Genomic DNA, 13787 nt, shown 5'->3' with positions numbered 1-13787 from the left:
TTCTTGGGAGAGAGAGGGAGAGAGAGAGAGAGAGAGAGAGAGAGAGAGAGAGAGAGAGAGAGGGCACAAGCGGGGAGGGGCAGAGAGAGAGGGAGACACAGAATCTGAAGCAGGCTCCCGGCTCTGAGCTGTCAGCACAGATCCCGATGTGGGGACCAAACCCACAAAGTGTGAGATCATGACCTGAGCCGAAATCAGACACTTAACTGACTGAGCCACCCAGGCACCCCAGTTCTAGAAAACTTTTTGTCATTATCTCCTAAAATACAGCTTCTACTCATCCCTCATCTATTCTTATTCTAGAATCAGATTAGGTGTATTATGGATATTCTCACTTTGTCTCATAACCTCTTTCTCATACTTCGCATCTCTTTTAGCTACATTTTAGATAACTGCATCAGTTATTTCTTCAATCATGTCTACTTACCTTTAAGCCTGCCGTTATAGATTTTTCAAAACGTCTAATACTATACTTTCTATTTTCAGAAGACATATTTGGCTTTTTTTCCAAATAAGTCTCGCATTTTGTATTTTCTTACATTTTAAATTTCCCTTTTAATGTATTAACATATTTATTTTCTATTCAGTGTCTCATAATTCCACAGTTAAAGTATTTGGACATCTGATTCTATGATCTGTTGTTTCTGTCTGGTCCTGTTCAGGATGCCTTCTTGTGTGTTTGGTGACTTTTGCCTATGACGTCATAATCTAAAAACTATATTTTAATTATTTGAGGCTATAGTTGAAGGAAAGTTCTGAGTCTACAGAATTTGAGTTTGCTTTAATGAGTCCATGGAGAATTATAAAACTGAGACTTTTCATTATATACTATGTTTTACTACAGAAAATAAGTCTTAAAAATGGTCAAGTACATACCAAGGTGAGTCAAAGAGCAAACATGGTTGAAGGGGCATGGCATGCTGAAAATCTGGCACATTATCAGAATAATACAAGTAATAAAAGGCCACTGAAGGTCTGCAAAGAGAGAAGTATTTATTGTGTTTTAGGTAGATTTTCTGGAGGGCAGAGTAAATTTCAGACAGGTCAAACTTTCAGGCAAGACCAATTAGGTGGCTCCTTACTGCAGTGTTTCAGGCAGAAGATGATGAAATCATCTAGAGAAGTAGAGATGAAATAGAAGAATGGATTTGGGATATTCCAGGAGGTAAAATCAACACTATTTACTGGTAACTTGAAGGAGCATGATATGGAAAGAGGATAGATTGAAGAGTTTCGATGACATCCACATCCCTGATTTGAGTAAATGGCTGGGTGTTGTAGCCATTCACAGAAACTAGTAATAAAGAGAAGTTTTGCTTCCCCTCTGGGATTTCTCCTCAGGTTAGTTCTGGCCATTGAGGCATGTCTGGGACATTGAAATGCTGTATTTTTTCCACAAATATTTATTGTCAATATGTACCAGGTTTAGTGCTATTTCGCTCTTGTTTCTAATATGCTCAGAGTACTGGTCAAGGATATAAATATAGATTTGGAAGTTATCAATTTCAACATCATAAGTAAAACTAGGAGTCACTGGAGGTTGACGAGCCTTTATTGGGAGAGAGAAGAGCAGCGATTAAATGGCAGAATTTGAGGGATGCTCAGATTTTACTGGTTGATGGAGGAGGAATCTGGAAATGAAAAGGTAGTAAAGTAGCAGATGCAGACAGAAAGATGTGAATAGAATTACAGAAGCCAAGGAGGTACAGATAATGAGAGTGAAAGACTGAAGAAAATAAACATAAATAACAGAAATAAATAATAAAATTATATTAAATTTATTAGAGAAATCTAATAAGTAATGAAAAATATTCTTTGCTGATATGAAGCTCATTGATAGCTTCAGCCAGGGCAGTTTCAATGGAATGGTCTGGCCAGAAACTATTTAGGGTAGATTAAAAACTGAGTGTAACAGAGCAGATGGCTACAGCTGGAAATTGAGTTGAGAATTGAAGGGGAAAGAAAGAGTAGGCTTAAAAATGATCTGGGAAAGATTTTTTTTTTCCAGAGAATGTTAGAGATTTGAATATATTTACAAGAGTGGGTTGAAAGATAACCAAAAGGGGCTGGTTGAAGATAAAGAAAAGATGAGAGAAGAATTATTGGTTAATATGGAGGATTTGAAGAGATAGGGACAAGAACACAAGTGGAGTGGGTAAGAACAAGGATACCTGTCACCTGAGACGCAGATGACAATTACAGAAGGGAGGGAAGAAAGTTGAGGAATTTTACACCTGGTCGCTTCTATATAATTCACCTGTATTTAAATGAAAATACAATCTCTTTCCACCCTCATAACTATTACTGAGAAAATAGCTGACCCATTTGAGTATACACAATATGCCAAGATAGTTCTAAGCAAGTATGTTCGTTATCTCATTTAATCCTTGTGCTGCCTCTGTGTGGTAGCAGTTCCCCTCCTCCTCCTCCTCTTCTCCTTCCCCTTCTTCACATGATGATATAACTGAGGCACAGAAGTTTTAAATAAATTGCCCAATATCACAGTAAGAGGACAAGTCAGATTTTGACCTGAAGCAATTTACTACAGAGCCAAGCATTCCTAATCTGAGAATTCACATATATTATCTTATTTAGTTCTCAACTCCAGAGGACATTTATTGTGTCTTCAAGCTATAGTTTACCTCCTGCCTCAAGTATGACTCAGAGCAAACACAATTCCTTTGTGCTCCAGAGTTTAGGGATTTTCTGGATTTTAGGAAAGAGACGGCAAATCATGACTGCTGGGAGTGGCCATGTCTGTGGGCTTTCCCCATTCCCAAGGATTCCAGCCCTCTGAGGGCTAAGCAATCAAAGTAAAAAATCTTAGATGACAAATGCTAGTAATTTTGTGAAATGTCATTTTTTTCAGAATAAATAATAAATTGTATGTTTTTCCTCCCACATGCAGATGGTATAAATGTTTTAATTACTGAGCTGATGTAGCAATATTGAAGATAATGTTTGAATTAAAAATTACCTGTCATTTCATCATCCCAATAAGCCAATTACTTTCATTTTTTATAGTCTATGTGAAAGAAACATTTCATTGTCTTCTTGTATTAAAATAGCAGTGACATAAACATTTTGATGTGGCAACTTAGTATGATTTTAATGAGTCTGTCATATTCCATCAAGTAAATGTAAGTTTAGTATTGAATATTTTGGCTATTCTTTCTCCTTTTTTTAAACTATTATAACTTACTCTTCAGTAGATCTGTTGATTATAAAACATTTTGCTTCTGTTGAATGATTTCTTTAGGATAAGTTATTATGAAAAGAATGACTACCTTAGAAAAACTGAATGCCTTTATGGTTTTTGCTATAAACTAGGCATTAATATTTAATTTTTTAAAATTCTGTGTATTTTACATATTTTTCCTCTTGTTTTTGCTCTTAGACACTCCATGGTCCTCACACCTTTTCCGGGAGACCAAGAAGTGGCAATTCAAAGGTAAATGTGTTTGTGTCACAAAGAATCTGAGACTAAGCAGATACAAAGAGGAATCCAAAAGAGGTAGCACCTTTAAATGTGTTTCTGTTCTTGTTCCCACCGTATTGTATTCCTCTATTAATTGTTTCCCCTTTCCTACATACTCTTCCAGAATTCTGCATGCTCTTGGGCACGGGGATGGTTGTAGAGGCTCAAATCCAGCCCTGGGAATGTGAAAAAGCCTAGGTGGACAATGTATGCATCAGTGGCTGACTGGGGAATGGATATATGGGGCATAACTTTCTCTTGAGAATTTTCTTTGTTAAAGCTATAGTTTATTCAGGGGATTTTGTCACTTGTTCTACCATTCCCATGTTCTCCTATGAAATTCCTCTTTTTGAATTTATATACAAATTAGGCAGTTTACAGAGCAGAGACTGGATTATCAGTCCGTTTTCTCTTGTCCCTTATTTTCTACACTTATTCTCTTTTTTTTTTTTTTTATATTGGACAAAATAAACTTTATTTTTTCTTTTTTATTTTTTAATATATGAAATTTACTGTCAAACTGGTTTCCATACAACACCCAGTGCTCATCCCAAAAGGTGCCCTCCTCAATACCCATCACCCACCCTGCCCTCCCTCCCACCCTGCCCTCCCTCCCACCCCCCATCAACCCTCAGTTTGTTCTCAGTTTTTAACAGTCTCTTATGCTTTGGCTCTCTCCCACTCTAACCTCTTTTTTTTTTTTTTTTTTTCCCCTCCCCCATGGGTTTCTGTTATGTTTCTCAGGATCCACATAAGAGTGAAACCATATGGTATCTGTCTTTCTCTGTATGGCTTATTTCACTTAGCATCACACTCTCCAGTTCCATCCACGTTGCTACAAAAGGCCATATTTCATTTTTTCTCATTGCCACGTAGTATTCCATTGTGTATATAAACCACAATTTCTTTATCCATTCATCAGTTGATGGACATTTAGGCTCTTTCCATAATTTGGCTATTGTTGAGAGTGCCGCTATAAACATTGGGGTACAAGTGCCCCTAAGCATCAGTACTCCTGTATCCCTTGGATAAATTCCTAGCAGTGCTATTGCTGGGTCATAGGGTAGGTCTATTTTTAATTTTCTGAGGAACCTCCACACTGCTTTCCAGAGCGGCTGCACCAATTTGCATTCCCACCAACAGTGCAAGAGGGTTCCTGTTTCTCCACATCCTCTCCAGCATCTATAGTCTCCTGATTTCTTCATTTTGGCCACTCTGACTGGCGTGAGGTGGTATCTGAGTGTGGTTTTGATTTGTATTTCCCTGATAAGGAGCGACGTTGAACATCTTTTCATGTGCCTGTTGGCCATCCGGATGTCTTCTTTAGAGAAGTGTCTATTCATGTTTTCTGCCCATTTCTTCACTGGGTTATTTGTTTTTCGGGTGTGGAGTTTGGTGAGCTCTTTATAGATTTTGGATACTAGCCCTTTGTCCGATATGTCATTTGCAAATATCTTTTCCCATTCTGTTGGTTGCCTTTTAGTTTTGTTAGTTGTTTCCTTTGCTGTGCAGAAGCTTTTTATCTTCATGAGGTCCCAGTAATTCACTTTTGCTTTTAATTCCCTTGCCTTTGGGGATGTGCCGAGTAAGAGATTGCTACGGCTGAGGTCAGAGAGGTCTTTTCCTGCTTTCTCCTCTAAGGTTTTGATGGTTTCCTGTCTCACATTCAGGTCCTTTATCCATTTTGAGTTTATTTTTGTGAATGGTGTGAGAAAGTGGTCTAGTTTCAACCTTCTGCATGTTGCTGTCCAGTTCTCCCAGCACCATTTGTTAAAGAGACTGTCTTTTTTCCATTGGATGTTCTTTCCTGCTTTGTCAAAGATGAGTTGGCCATACGTTTGTGGGTCTAGTTCTGGGGTTTCTATTCTATTCCATTGGTCTATGTGTCTGTTTTTATGCCAATACCATGCTGTCTTGATGATGACAGCTTTGTAGTAGAGGCTAAAGTCTGGGATTGTGATGCCTCCTGCTTTGGTCTTCTTCTTCAAAATTACTTTGGCTATTCGGGGCCTTTTGTGGTTCCATATGAATTTTAGGATTGCTTGTTCTAGTTTCGAGAAGAATGCTGGTGCAATTTTGATTGGGATTGCATTGAATGTGTAGATAGCTTTGGGTAGTATTGACATTTTGACAATATTTATTCTTCCAATCCATGAGCAGGGAATGTCTTTCCATTTCTTTGTATCTTCTTCAATTACCTGCAAATGCTTTCTATAGTTTTCAGCATACAGATCTTTTACATCTTTGGTTAGATTTATTCCTAGGTATTTTATGCTTCTTGGTGCAATTTTGAATGGGATCAGTTTCTTCATTTGTCTTTCTGTTGCTTCATTGTTAGTGTATAAGAATGCAACTGATTTCTGCACATTGATTTTGTATCCTGCAACTTTGCTGAATTCATGTATCAGTTCTAGCAGACTTTTGGTGGAGTCTATCGGATTTTCCATGTATAATATCATGTCATCTGCAAAAAGCGAAAGCTTGACTTCATCTTTGCCAATTTTGATGCCTTTGATTTCCTTTTGTTGTCTGATTGCTGATGCTAGAACTTCCAGCACTATATTAAACAACAGCGGTGACAGTGGGCATCCCTGTCGTGTTCCTGATCTCAGGGAAAAAGCTCTCAGTTTTTCCCCGTTGAGGATGATGTTAGCTGTGGGCTTTTCATAAATGGCCTTTATGATCTTTAAGTATGTTCCTTCTATCCCGACTTTCTCCAGGGTTTTTATTAAGAAAGGGTGCTGGATTTTGTCAAAGGCCTTTTCTGCATCGATTGACAGGATCATATGGTTCTTCTCTTTTTTTTGTTGTTAATGTGATGTATCACGTTGATCGATTTGCGAATGTTGAACCAGCCCTGCATCCCAGGAATGAATCCCACTTGATCATGGTGAATAATTCTTTTTATATGCTGTTGAATTCGATTTGCTAGTATCTTATTAAGAATTTTTGCATCCATATTCATCAGGGATATTGGCCTGTAGTTCTCTTTTTTTACTGGGTCTCTGTCTGGTTTAGGAATCAAAGTAATACTGGCTTCATAGAATGAGTCTGGAAGTTTTCCTTCCCTTTCTATTTCTTGGAATAGCTTGAGAAGGATAGGTATTATCTCTGCTTTAAATGTCTGGTAGAACTCCCCTGGGAAGCCATCTGGTCCTGGACTCTTATTTGTTGGGAGATTTTTGATAACCGATTCAATTTCTTCGCTGGTTATGGGTCTGTTCAAGCTTTCTATTTCCTCCTGATTGAGTTTTGGAAGAGTGTGGGTGTTTAGGAATTTGTCCATTTCTTCCAGGTTGTCCAGTTTGCTGGCATATAATTTTTCATAGTATTCCCTGATAATTGTTTGTATTTCTGAGGGATTGGTTGTAATCATTCCATTTTCATTCATGATTTTATCTATTTGGGTCATCTCCCTTTTCTTTTTGAGAAGCCTGGCTAGAGGTTTGTCAATTTTGTTTATTTTTTCAAAAAACCAACTCTTGGTTTCGTTGATCTGCTCTACAGTTTTTTTAGATTCTATATTGTTTATTTCTGCTCTGATCTTTATTATTTCTCTTCTTCTGCTGGGTTTAGGCTGCCTTTGCTGTTCTGCTTCTATTTCCTTTAGGTGTGCTGTTAGATTTTGTATTTGGGATTTTTCTTGTTTCTTGAGATAGGCCTGGAATGCAATGTATTTTCCTCTCAGGACTGCCTTCGCTGCATCCCAAAACGTTTGGATTGTTGTATTTTCATTTTTGTTTGTTTCCATATATTTTTTAATTTCTTCTCTAATTGCCTGGTTGACCCACTCATTCTTTAGTAGGGTGTTCTTTAACCTCCATGCTTTTGGAGGTTTTCCAGACTTTTTCCTGTGGTTGATTTCAAGCTTCATAGCATTGTGGTCTGAAAGTATGCATGGTATAATTTCAATTCTTGTAAACTTATGAAGGGCTGTTTTGTGACCCAGTATATGATCTATCTTGGAGAATGTTCCATGTGCACTCGAGAAGAAAGTATATTCTGTTGCTTTGGGATGCAGAGTTCTAAATATATCTGTCAAGTCCATCTGATCCAATGTATCATTCAGGGCCCTTGTTTCTTTATTGACTGTGTGTCTAGATGATCTATCCATTTCTGTAAGTGGAGTGTTAAAGTCCCCTGCAATGACCACATTCTTATCAATAAGGTTGCTTATGTTTATGAGTAATTGTTTTATATATCTGGGGGCTCGGGTATTTGGCGCATAGACATTTATAATAGTTAGCTCTTCCTGGTGGATAGACCCTGTGATTATTATATAATGCCCTTCTTCATCTCTTGTTACAGCCTTTAATTTAAAGTCTAGTTTGTCTGATTTAAGTATGGCTACTCCAGCTTTCTTTTGCCTTCCAGGAGCATGATAAATAGTTCTCCATCCCCTCACTCTCAATCTAAAGGTGTCCTCAGATCTAAAATGAGTCTCTTGTAGACAGCAAATAGATGGGTCTTGTTTTTTTATCCATTCTGATACCCTATGTCTTTTAGTTGGCGCATTTAATCCATTTACATTCAGTGTTATTATAGAAAGATATGGGTCTAGAGTCATTGTGATGTCTGTATGTTTTATGCTTGTAGTGATGTCTCTGGTACTTTGTCTCACAGGATCCCCCTTAGGATCTCTTGTAGGGCTGGTTTCGTGGTGACAAATTCCTTCAGTTTTTGTTTGTTTGGGAAGACCTTTATCTCTCCTTCTATTCTAAATGACAGACTTGCTGGATAAAGGATTCTCGGCTGCATATTTTTTCTGTTTAGCACACTGTAGATATCGTGCCAAGCCTTTCTGGCCTGCCAAGTTTCAAAGGAGAGATCAGTCACGAGTCTTATAGGTCTCCCTTTATATGTGAGGGCACGTTTATCCCTTGCTGCTTTCAGAATTCTCTCTTTATCCTTGTATTTTGCCAGTTTCACTATGATATGTCGTGCAGAAGATCGATTCAAGTTACGTCTGAAGGGAGTTCTCTGTGCCTCTTGGATTTCAATGCCTTTTTCCTTCCCCAGTTCAGGGAAGTTCTCAGCTGTAATTTGTTCAAGTACCCCTTCAGCACCTTTCCCTCTCTCTTCCTCCTCTGGGATACCAATTATGCGTATATTATTTCTTTTTAGTGTATCACTTAGTTCTCTAATTTTCCCCTCATACTCCTGGATTTTTTTATCTCTCTTTCTTTTAGCTTCCTCTTTCTCCATAACTTTATCTTCTAGTTCACCTATTCTCTCCTCTGCCTCTTCAAGCCGAGCCATCGTGGTTTCCATTTTGTTTTGCATTTCGTTTAAAGCGTTTTTCAACTCCTCGTGACTGTTCCTTAGTCCCTCGATCTTTGTGGCAAGAGATTCTCTGCTGTCCTGTATACTGTTTTCAAGCCCAGCGATTAATTTTATGACTATTATTCTAAATTCACTTTCTGTTATATTATTTAAATCCTTTTTGATCAGTTCATTAGCTGTTGTTATTTCCTGGAGATTCTTCTGAGGGGAATTCTTCCGTTTGGTCATTTTGGAGAGTCCCTGGCGTGGTGAGGACCTGCAGTGCACTTCCCCTGTGCTGTGGTGTATAACTGGAGTTAGTGGGCGGGGCCGCAGTCCGACCCGATGTCTGCCCCCAGCCCACTGCTGGGGCCACAGTCAGACTGGTGTGTGCCTTCTCTTCCCCTCTCCTAGGGGCAGGATTCACTGTGGGGTGGCGTGTCCCGTCTGGGCTACTTGCACACTGCCAGGCTTGTGTTGCTGGGGATCTGGCGTATTAGCTGGGGTGGGTAGGCAAGGTGCACGGGGGGTGGAGGGGCAGGCTTAGCTCGCTTCTCCTTAGGTGATCGACTTCAGGAGGAGCCCTGTGGCAGCGGGAGGGAGTCAGATCCGCTGCCGGAGGTTTGGCTCCGCAGAAGCACAGAATTGGGTGTTTGCGTGGAGCGAGCAAGTTCCCTGGCAGGAACCGGTTCCCTTTGGGATTTTGGCTGGGGGATGGGCGGGGGAGATGGCGCTGGCGCCTTTGTTCCCCGCCAAGCTGAGCTCTGCCGTCCGGGGGCTCAGCAGCTCTCCCTCCCTTTGTCCTCCAGCCTTCCTGCTTTCCGCGCAGAGCTGTTAACTTATGACCTCCCAGACGCTAAGTCGCGCTTGCTGTCGGAACACAGTCTGTCCGGCCCCTCCGCTTTTGCCAGCCCGACTCGGGGGCTCTGCTTGGCCGGCGAGCCGCCCCTCCGCCCCGGCTCCCTCCCGCCAGTCCGTGGAGCGCGCACCGCCTCGCCGCCCTTCCTACCCTCTTCCGTGGGCCTCTAGTCTGCGCTTGACTCCGGAGACTCCCTTCTGCTAATCCTCTGGCGGTTTTCTGGGTTCTTTAGGCAGGTGTAGGTGGAATCTAAGTGATCGGCAGGACGCCCGCGTCCTCCTACGCCGCCATCTTCCGGAACCCCCTCTACACTTATTCTCTTTACTAGTTGGCTAAGTGAATGTAAATAACTCAGTGGAGGAGTGAGAAAAGGCCCTCAAATATGGTGGTGACACAAGTCGATAAGAACCAGGAGTCTGCCCGATGAAAGCCAAGGGGACTGTGAGGTGAATGGGAATATGCTTCCATTGTATTAAATCACACAGAATGAGAAATTGGTAGTTTCTGTAGCTGGGTGTTGTTCATTCTCCTAAAGATACAGTTTGGAGTGTTGGGGTTTGGAGCTGATTGCCAGGAAAAAATTCTTGAGACGTCTTCAGTGTAGAAAGGTGGTTTTATTAAGCACAGAGAGGAACCGTGGGAAGAAAGAGCTGTACTGGGGTTGTGAGGAGTGACTGATTATAAAAGATTTTCTCTCCTATGGAGAGGAGAGTGATGTTGGGGCTCCAGGATACTGAGTCTATAGGTTTCTGGAGGTTGTTCTTTTCTTGTAAATCATTAAGACAGTTGCAAACTGATGGAGACTCCTGTCCTTCATGACTGTGATCTTTATCATATAACCATTTGTTTTTCCCTTTCCTTTGTTCTTGGGCTGCCAGGACTTTTGAGGAATGTCACACCTATGCTACCTGGGGAGTGGGGTGGCTGGAAGGGTTGTTAGCTTGTGCTTTGCCCTCAGCTTGCCTTTTCTCCCTCATCACTAGTACACTTTATAAAGTGATGAGAATAAATCCATAGGACTTTGCTAAATATCATATGATGCTCATCACTAGGCTAGATAGTTGAATGAAATCTTCAAGGAACTCAATCTGGGATTGAGTCTTTGGCTTTGTTGCTGTGAGTGCAGAGGGTACGGGACTGTAAGCTTCTGTGGTTAATGAGGTTGTCATTTATCTGCAAATTACCTGAAGAATCCAGGCTGTGGTGTTCTGAATATGAAATGTAATCCTTCTTAGGTATAAGGGTTTGGCAGCCTTGCCTTCCAGAAATAAGTCTTATTCTGGGAGATTTTTTTGTGTTTTTTTGGTCTGTTTGTTTGTTTGTTTGTTTAATATCAGCTATCTTCAACACTGCCCAAGGTGATCAGGTACTAAGGTTGTGGACATGGCCTCCAGATCATTAAACCACAAGTTTCACAACATAAATAATCTGAATTCAATATATGTAATGCCCTAAGAGATAAATGACTGTGAAATCCCATGCGTATGGCTCTTCAGATGTCACTCCAGGGGCAAGCCACCTCACATGGAAAGATATCTGCCCTAGGTGATTAAGCTGGAATTTAATTTTACTTAAATATGTGAACACTTTTAATAAGGCTCTGGAGGTATTATGAAGTTTGCAGAATCTTTATATTTGAAAAATGTTTTATTTTGCTTGATAACATGCAGAAAAGCCCTTATTGTGATTAGCATTTGAATAGGAGGATCATCTTAATACTCTTGTTATTAATATGACAGATTTTATTTTCCCAAAGGTGACAATTGAACCCAGTTCTCAGATCAGTTAATCCATGTATTTATGAGAATTGAACTTTTCTACCTTGTAATTTGGTTCTGGAGTACAATGGATTTCCTCCTGCCCTGCAGGGTTCATGCATCAATTTAAATACCTAAGTTATTGGCCTACTTTTTTGCCTAATATGAAAACAGGTTTTTTCTCTGAGTTTTGATGGTTGTCTACATGTTTTTTGCTGGTAACAGTCTGTATTGTCATTTGTAGGCTCTTGAACCTCTGTGAGGTTGCATCTGCTTCTGAGACACATGTTTCGGTTGCTTTAAGGACATTTATAATGAATGATGGTACTTCAGCACTTGCTGATGCCCTTTGCATGGAAGTGGGAAGTAAAGGTAGGGAGAAAAGGAAGATGAAACAATTTTTCTTTTTTTTTTTACAAGCTCCTATTTTTACTTATCTGTAGTATTAGAACCCTCAATTCCCTCTCTGTAAATCAATCACTGTTTTCTTCTCCTTGCTAAGAGTTGCCCCGCTTGTTTTTGTGGTCCTCAACTTGCTTCTTGCATTGATCCCTTGTGACCATATTCCAGAGAAGTTATGGAAAGTCAAGTCTATGGTTCCTGAGTCTGCATTGTGTGTTACTGCTCAGTGTGTTTGGCTCTCTGAAAAACCACCTTCCCATATGTGACTATAAGTTTTGTTTAGAAGCTGCAGGTAATGTGCACCCACCTTTGGGTACAGCAAGAGCATATAAATTCTGATTTCAAGTTTGTGTCAGAAATAGGTCTGGGCAGAAAGTAAGGTTCTGAAAAATTCCAAGATATCTCTCTCATTGCCAGCTATTTTTGCCCTGGCCATTTATCTAGGCCAGCTCCCACTTACGTTCATTACACCTAACCACCATCTCCTCTCCAGTAAGCTACCAAGAACCCCACATTTGGTTCCCCTGACTTCTCCAGCCTGTGTTGCAGCCTGTCTTCTGTTTGTGGTAATATAGTTACTGCCCCCAAAAGCTCTCACTCTTTTCTCTTTTAGGACTGTTCTTAAATTCTTTGTCTTCTCTTGGTTGGTCTGGATCTCATTCCATTCTTCAAAGCTCAAGTCAAGTCCCACCTTTTCCAAACCAGGGTAGAAATCTCCCTAAACTTCCTGATAGCTTGTTCCCAGTTACTCTTTGGACACTTCTAGGAATACCAAACCACAACACTTCCAAGATAAAGTCATCTTACCTTGGTGTATCATATATGGAGTATATTGTTAAGAACCAATTATACTATGGTATTCAGATATTTGCAAGATGAGTATGGAGCATGAAATTAATTATGTACTAGCAAATCTGGATTCTAATCCCTTTATAGTCACTAACCAGATGTATGACCTTGGGAAACTTAATTTTTCTCTTTGCATTCCAGTTTTACTTTTCTGCAAAAAGATAATACTATGTGAGTGAACTGATTCTCATATAAAGTTGCTATCAGAAAACTTCACTTTGTAAAATTTTAGAATAGTGGCATTTCATATTAACCAGATTTTGTATAAAAATTACAGTATATCCTTTAACTTTGGTAAACATAATATGTAGTTGATGCAAATTTAAAAAAATGGATATGATTCTTAATCAGGTATCTGTAAATTACACTTGAAAATCAGTCTCATTATTTTAGAATCCCACTGGTGGGGTTTTGGGGTGATGGTGGGGGTTCAGAGCTGATGGCCAAGAAAGAATTCTTAAATCTTTGGTGCAAAAAAAAAGTGATTTTATTGAAGCATGGGGACAGGACCCATGGGCATAAAAATCTGCACTGTGGTTGTGAAGAGTGACTGATTATATACCTTCAGGTTGGGAGGGGGTTAGGGACAGCATAAATCTTTAAGGAATTTTGGAAGAAAGATTCCTAGGACCTTGAGGATTTTGCTGTTAGGAAAACATCATTTATTACTGTTTAGTAAAACCTCAGTCATGAGACCCTTCAGAGATATGTCAGGGGCCACATGCTTGGAGCATAATTGTCAGCATATGCTTGGGGCTTAAAGATAAAGGAGGTTTGTAAAGGAATTTTTATGTGTTTAAGGAGACTCACAGGTCCTGTTGAGGGGGGAGGTGGTCAGGATAATGTTAAGGAAAGATTCCCTTTTGCCTCTTGCAAAGAATCATCATTGAGGCAGCTGAGCTCCTACAGGAAGGTTACTCTGCCTGTTTCAAGGCCTTGTCAATGGGCTGTAGACAGTAAGGAAACTTACTTTTTCATTCGCCTTTGTTCCCATATCACCACGGCAAGCACTTAAATCCCCTTTCATCTTGATGAGCGTGATATTAGGGCTCTAGAATATGGAGTCTATAGGTTTCCAGAGATCAGGCTATGGACAAGATTGCCTTTTTCATGCAGGTTACTAAGTTATCCATAAACTGAAGGAAACTCCTGTCCCACATGACTATGATCTCCATCAGTC

At 40.0% G+C, this 13787-nt stretch overlaps 1 long non-coding RNA gene across 1 annotated transcript in view; it reads right to left on the bottom strand.

Moving 5' to 3' along the window:
• The window catches only part of LOC122237070, a 69910-nt gene extending 69276 nt beyond the window's left edge, over positions 1–634 (bottom strand). Inside the window, exon 1 of the long non-coding RNA XR_006215278.1 lies at positions 428–634. This is a non-coding gene — a long non-coding RNA (uncharacterized LOC122237070). The remainder of the gene's footprint in view (positions 1–427) is intronic.
• Between the last annotated feature and the right edge of the window lie 13153 nt (positions 635–13787).

This window comes from Panthera tigris, chromosome A3 (assembly GCF_018350195.1).
Source record: "Panthera tigris isolate Pti1 chromosome A3, P.tigris_Pti1_mat1.1, whole genome shotgun sequence".
Taxonomy (NCBI): domain Eukaryota; kingdom Metazoa; phylum Chordata; class Mammalia; order Carnivora; family Felidae; genus Panthera; species Panthera tigris.
Note: the sequence above shows the minus strand (reverse complement) of the source record. Positions and strands in the feature narration are given on the sequence as shown.